At 31.3% G+C, this 7,288-nt stretch overlaps 1 non-coding gene across 1 annotated transcript; it reads left to right on the plus strand.

Moving 5' to 3' along the window:
* The first annotated feature begins 630 nt into the window (after positions 1 to 630).
* On the plus strand, positions 631 to 737 carry LOC139845868 (small nucleolar RNA R71). The gene has a single exon (XR_011758622.1). It is a non-coding gene; the product is annotated as a small nucleolar RNA R71 (small nucleolar RNA).
* The last annotated feature ends 6,551 nt before the right edge of the window (positions 738 to 7,288 follow it).

The raw sequence follows: 7,288 nt of genomic DNA on the forward strand, positions 1-7,288 counted from the left end.
AACTGTGTTTGAGAATCAACTAGCTTTGACATCATGTCTTCTAAATTTGGCTTTTTATCATCGGTTTGTGGTGGTTTATTTTGAAAATTAGGTCTTTGCTGATTATAAGTATTATTGGATACTTGTTGATTACTAGGACCTTGTTGGTTGTTGTATGGAATATTTCGGTTATAATTCTGGTTTTGATTGTGGATCGGTCTTGGCAGTTGATAATTATTCTGATAATTATTTCCAGGCCTTTGGTTTATGTATGAAACATTCTCTCTTTGTTCTATTGTTAATTCAATACTGAGATAATCTTTTGTCAAATGTGGTCCTCCACACTGCTCACAACTAATTCGTATTGAGTGAATATCCTTAGTCATCTTTTCCATTCGTCTCTCGACAGCATCTATCTTTGCGGAAATGGAATCTAAGTCATGGCTAGAATCGGCTCTAGCTGCTTTAGATGATCTAACGATATCTTTTTCTTGGTGCCACTCATGTAAGTGGGAAGCAGTGTTGTCAATAATTTTGTAAGCATCAGTTGCGGTTTTCTTCATAATAGAACCACCAGCTGCTATATCGATGTCTTTTCTTGTAGTGATGTCGCATCCTTGGTAGAATATTTGTACTATTTGACAGGTGTCTAAACCATGTTGCGGACATCCTCTCAATAACTTTCCAAATCTTGTCCATGCTTCATATAAAGTTTCATTTGGCTTTTGTGTGAACGTAACAATTTCTCCTTGAAGTCTCACGGCTTTAGATGCAGGAAAGAATTGTTTAAGAAATTTTTCAACTAAAACATCCCATGTATCAATCGCCCCTTCAGGTAACGATTCCAACCAATCTTTGGCTTCTCCCTTTAAAGTCCAGGGAAATAACATGAGATATATCTGTTCATCCTCCACTTCTCTTATTTTAAATAGAGTGCAGATCCTATTAAATGTACGAAGATGTTCATTTGGATCTTCCTTCGGCGCACCACTAAATTGGCATTGATTAGTTACCATGTGTAGGATTTGTCCTTTGATTTCATAATCTGGCGCATTAATGTCAGGTTGAGTAATTGCGTGACCTTGGCCAGTGCGTTTAGCTCTCATTCGGTCTTCCATACTTAGAGGTTCCAGATTTTCCATGATTGAATTTGTTGAATCTGAATCACTATAGGATTCTGATTTAATGGTTGGTTCCTCAATAATCTCTGTTTGAATGATTGGTGGTTCCGGAGGAAAGATTAATGGTTCAGGATCTATGAATTGTCCCTGAATATTCTCCGGATTCTCAATTGTGAGATCGGGTTCAAAAAATGGATTATCGGAAATTTGAATTGGAGTATTTGGTCGACTGGATGACGATTCTAAAGAAAAATCAACGGCGACAATATTTTCTAGATGTCTTGATCGAGTTACAGGTGGTGAACGTACAAAAGGTGGTGAACGTTTTGCTCGGTGCATTCACTGAATATCCTATTAGTTATAAAAATAAGAAAAATTATATAAGTTATCAAATTAATAGACTTTTCTGATTTTGCCCACGTTTCGAATAGCCAAAAGATGCAGCAGAGGGGCAGGATTCGTTTGGTCTCAATATAATTGAGTACTGTTTGGCTCCAATAACCCGGTCCACGTACAAATCCAACTATTACTACGAACCAGAAAATTTTGATGTCTATCAATTTAACCACTTAAAATAATTTTTCGTTTTGAAATTTTAGAGAAGAAATAGAAAAAAAATCTATGTCCTAAAAACTAGAGCGTCGAGAAATAAGAAATAAAAAGAGCGCATCGAAAAACGTCGAAAAATAAAAGGTCGAAAAATAAAAAGAACGTAGCGCGTCGAAACTTAAAAAGGAATTAAAAACTAAGAATTAAAATTTACGTCTAAAGATATTAAAGCTTAGAGAAATATTATATCCCAAAATGGCAATAACTTAAAAAGTACATAAATATTAAAAACGACGTCGCAAAATTCTAAAGCACCTAAATCTTAGTCTAAAGAAAAAGCACTTAAGGGATTTTACGGCAAAGCCTAAAAATCTAGAAGTAAAAATAATTATGGCAAAAACTATATCTTAAAACTAAATACGAGCGAAAAATACAAATATTACGCTAAAACGAATAAAAAGAAACAAAATATAAAAATATACTTAAAGTTGTAAAAAGTACAATTTTTATAAAAATATTATTTTTATATTATTTATTTAATAAAACTTTTAATTTTGTAATTTAATTAAACTAATTAAACTTAAAATACAAATTAAATAAAAACTAAATTAACTAATTAATTAATCTAACCCTAATTAGGGTTTAAATTAAATAATAATAATAATTATTAACCCTAAACTGGCGGCTGAGGTTACCAGACCTGTCAACTCACCTCATGCGATCGCATGAGGTGTTAGTTGGTTTTCCATGCGATCGCATGGACTCGGGTACCAGGCCTGGATATGGGCTGCTATAGTGATCGGGCCGAATGTTTTTTTTTTAATTTTGATTTATATATTTATATAATATATTTATATAAATTAAATAAAACTTATATTTTTACAAAATAAAAATAGAAATAGAGAAAATTTATAAAACTTATATATTTAACAAACTATTAAAAATATATAATTTTTGTTTTTCTTTTATTTTTAAATATTTAAAACGTATTTTTACAAAAGCGTATTTTTATAAAAGTAAACTAAAAATAAATAAGTTTTTTTTATATATATAGCGTTACGCTTCCGGCGTTTAAGCAAGAATGTTCCCCGGCAGCGGCGCCAAAAATACTTGATGTGTACGAGGTGTACTAGGAAATAGTATTATTTTTACAACGAAATACTATTAAATACGATACAATTTTACACAAGATATTTATTTATTTATAGAATGGATATACCTAAACCTTGCTACAACACTTATAGGCAGTGTACCTAATCGTACAGTAGTGTAGTTTTTAGTAAGTCCGATTCGTTCCACAGGGAAAATTAAACAAGCTTAACGCTATATTTTTAACTTATAAATATAAAAATACAAAAATATATATAAGTAGTATTATTATTATAAAAGGGGATTTTTACCGTTTAATGACCGGTTTGTCGATTTTAAAACGTTAGTTGCAATTAAAACCTAATGTAAAATACTAAAAATAAATACAACTTAATTTAAAGCGTAAAGTAAATAACGATAATGAAATTGCTATAAATAAAAATGCGATAAATAAAAAGTATGACAATTAAAGAGTACGATAATTAAAAGTGCAATTAAATACAATGACAATAAATAAAAGTGCAATAATTAAAAGTGCAATTAAATATAAAATAAAGGAAATTAAATATGAAATAAAGGAATTATGCTTATTTAAACTTCCGTAATCATGATGTTTTACGTGTTGTTTTTAGTTCATTCCCATGGGTTAATTGTCCTTTGCCCTGGATTATTCGATATGTCCATACGGATTTGTCCATAATAGTCCATCAGTCATAAATATAAAGTGCGAAAGTCTTCGTCAAATTATTCTTATTCCCGAAGTCAAATATTCCAACTAATTGGGGATTCGAATTGTAACAAGGTTTTAATACTTTGTTTAATGAATACACCAGGTTATCGACTGCGTGTAAACCAAGGTTTTACTACTTTGTTAACAATTGCACCAATTACCCTTGAATGTAATCCACCCCTGTTTCAACAAGTCTATTAACTATTAATCCAGTTCCGTGTCCGGTAAAATGAACAATTATTGGTGATTATAGATATCCCGCCCAACGTACCCAGTCAAGCGTATGTGGTTATATATAAATACGTCAAATTATAAGTCTATATATTAATTTAACGAGGTATCGTTTAGTTAATATAAAACCGATTAATAGCCCATAGTCTAATTTCCACAAGTGTCGTCCTTTTATCCAAACCCCAATTATGGTACAAAGCCCAATTACCCAATTTTAATATTTTAGCCCAACATCATGATTACTTCGTCTTAAATAAGCATAATAATAACTTAGCTACGAGACATTAATTTAAAAATAACATTAACCATAACTTACAGTGATTAAAAATAGCGTAGCGTTACACGGACAGAATTTCGACTTATACCCTTACAACATTCGCTAACATACCCTTATTATTGGAATTTAAAATTAAAATTAAAATTAAAATATAATATATATATATATATATATATATATATATATATATATATATATATATATATATATATATATATATATATATATATATATATATATATATATATATATATATATATATATATATATATATATATATATATCTTTACGTATGAGAGAAAGAAGAAAAAGATGTGTTATATTTGCTCAAAAACTGCGAAATTTATAGATGTGACCTCACACCTACTGCCATGCGATCGCATGGCTTTTTGCCTTCCAGGCCATGTGATCGTATGGCCACTTTTTCCAGCTCACAAAACTTTGTTTCTTTGTATGCCGACGGTTTTATAAATAAATATAATATATAAATAATTATAAGAATTATTTAAATATTATATTATATTTATGTGCATAGTTGGCTTGTAATTTTTAGTCCGTTGCGTCGAGCATTGAGAGTTGACTTTGGTCGCGGTTCCGGATTTTCGAACGTCCTTGCGTACAATTTAATATCTTGTATTTTTCGTTTCGCGTCCCGTACTCTTGTAATTTTGAGACGTTTCTCACCAATAATTTGAACCACTTTGATTGTATTTTGTACTTTTGAGCTTTTTGGTCGTTTGCGTCTTCAATTCGTCGAATCTGTCTTTTGTCTTCACCTTTTATTATTTAAACGAATATCACTTGTAAATAGAATAATTGCAACTAAAAGCTTGTCTTTATTGAGGGATAATGCTATGAAATATGTGTTCGTTTTTAGCATTATCACGTTTACTTTGTGAAGTACATTTATATTCATGCACTCGAGGTGAGATCATAGTCCCATCTTTCAATAACTTTTATACTTTAAATCATGGGATGAGAAACATATACAGTTTTATACTACATACTTTCATGCTTTGAACACAAGTACGAAAACAAACTTTCCACAGCGAGTTAAAACAAAAAACCTCAATTCAATTATCATTAGTTACACTTGCAGGGTGTAAGCGAGAACTTATATTATGTGATCACATGGGCTTGATGAGCCTCATTCGGACGGTTCGCTACCGTTAGCGGATGAAATATATTTTCGGGTTTAGTGTATGTTCTAACACTACATAACAGGGTGCAAAACAGTTAAGTCTTGATAATTGGGTGCTCGCGAACTTATTTTGGAATGCAAACGATTTGGATAATCAACTATACAAAATCTTGTGGTTCAAAAACAATGTTTACAAACACCTATGATTTCACCAACGTTTTTCGTTGACAGTTTTCTATATGTTTCTCAGGTTCATGATTGGCTATTTGATACATGCTTCCGCGTACACTCTTACTTGCTTGGGGTCAAGCATACATGCATATGTAGTGACCCGAGAATTTCTGACCAAATTTAAACTTTAATCTTTATATGGTTTCGACAAGATAAGCAAAGTCTGTAACGTTGAGTTTTAAATATATATATATATATATATATATATATATATATATATATATATATATATATATATATATATATATATATATTAAATGATTTGCTTTGTTAAAGATTATTAAGTGATTTCTTTCCAAGTTATAAACTGATTGAGTTATGATTGATAAGATATTATTATTGCTAATTATTAATTATATTATAATATATTTCTGTTACCAAATGATTTTCGTGAATCGAATAGAATTGAATGTGTAAGTGTTTATGATTCCAACTACCTTACCTCATCTTTTATATATGTATGCATATAGATGCTTTTAGACACAATAACACATACACCCACCTTAAACCAATATCTCTCACTTTTATGGAATCAAAAACCACTTGTATTAATTATACCATTTAGCTTTATATAATATCAATATGAATATGCATGCATCAAATCTTACGATATAATTATCTTTGTATTGTTGTTGGACTTTAACATCTATCACTATCTACATTCATATATCTTTATCTACTTACAGTACAAATATATATATTGATAGATAACAAACAATCAAATGTATCTACTTTATGTTACATCTTCCATTCCTAATCCATCCACTATCTATATTATATGATAATGTTATCTATCTAAAATATTTATATATGCAAAACACGTACATTCTATATAAATCACCATCACCTTCCTTGAGTACTTCTTCTCTACTACTAAACTAATTCATTCTCTACTTTTAATTTTGATTCATGATACTAGCCAAAAACATGATTCAACACAAACCATACACCCAACATGATTTCTTACTCGACCTGTTCTTGCCCACCAACAATGTATCAACCATCATCACTGGCACACCCGGCAAACACCGCCACCTTCGTTCAAGTATTGAAGAACCATTGTCAACTAACAAGTCACCATCTAGAACCACCATTAACAACTACCCCATAACCATCGTGAGCCCCATGACTATTCCCATCAAACTGCTACTACTTGTATCAAATATTCCTGCTCGATGTACCTGTTGGAACAAATCAAATCACTATCACCTTCACACTTTGTGGTCATCCACCACACACAACCCTATACCACCACCACCATAAACCCTACCAAAACCACCTCTTTAATCAACCAACCTCACCATCACTTACGGCTAACTGCAACTACTACTATGCCTGCTATTATGTGCTTCAATCAAGAACAACAACCCACTAGAGCTACTGCTGCTACAACTATTATAATTACAGCTGTTAGTCTTTGATGCCTCAGGTTTTTATTTTTCTAATCGCATTACAACAATCAACTCATTACAAACTACTATAACTGCAGCTACTGTGGTACCTGTTTCTGTTAACTGCTGCTGCTACTACGTTGTTTCTGGCCCAAAACACCCATCAACACCACCAACAAAAATTGCTATTACATCCCTCTAATCGAGCTGTTATGTTATCTATTGTTTCTGGATAGAACATGATCACCAAACCACCATCCACCCATCCCTCCTTCAAGGTAGTTCACGAATATTACAATTGCTTCCATTACCTACATAACAAATGAATACCATAAATGTGTATAAGATATTGCAACTAGTAAATTGAACCACAGAACCAATACATTAATTTATAATACAAATTTCTGATTCGTTCTATGATTGCAGCCTTGAAATACCAAACACAACCACTATAATTTTATATCACAAATCACTGCCATATTACAGATTATTCGAAACCGTTATTCGTTATTGCTGCAATTAAAAACCGAAACCAAAGGCAAGACAGTA

This window comes from Rutidosis leptorrhynchoides, chromosome 4, assembly GCF_046630445.1.
Source record: "Rutidosis leptorrhynchoides isolate AG116_Rl617_1_P2 chromosome 4, CSIRO_AGI_Rlap_v1, whole genome shotgun sequence".
Classification (NCBI taxonomy): domain Eukaryota; kingdom Viridiplantae; phylum Streptophyta; class Magnoliopsida; order Asterales; family Asteraceae; genus Rutidosis; species Rutidosis leptorrhynchoides.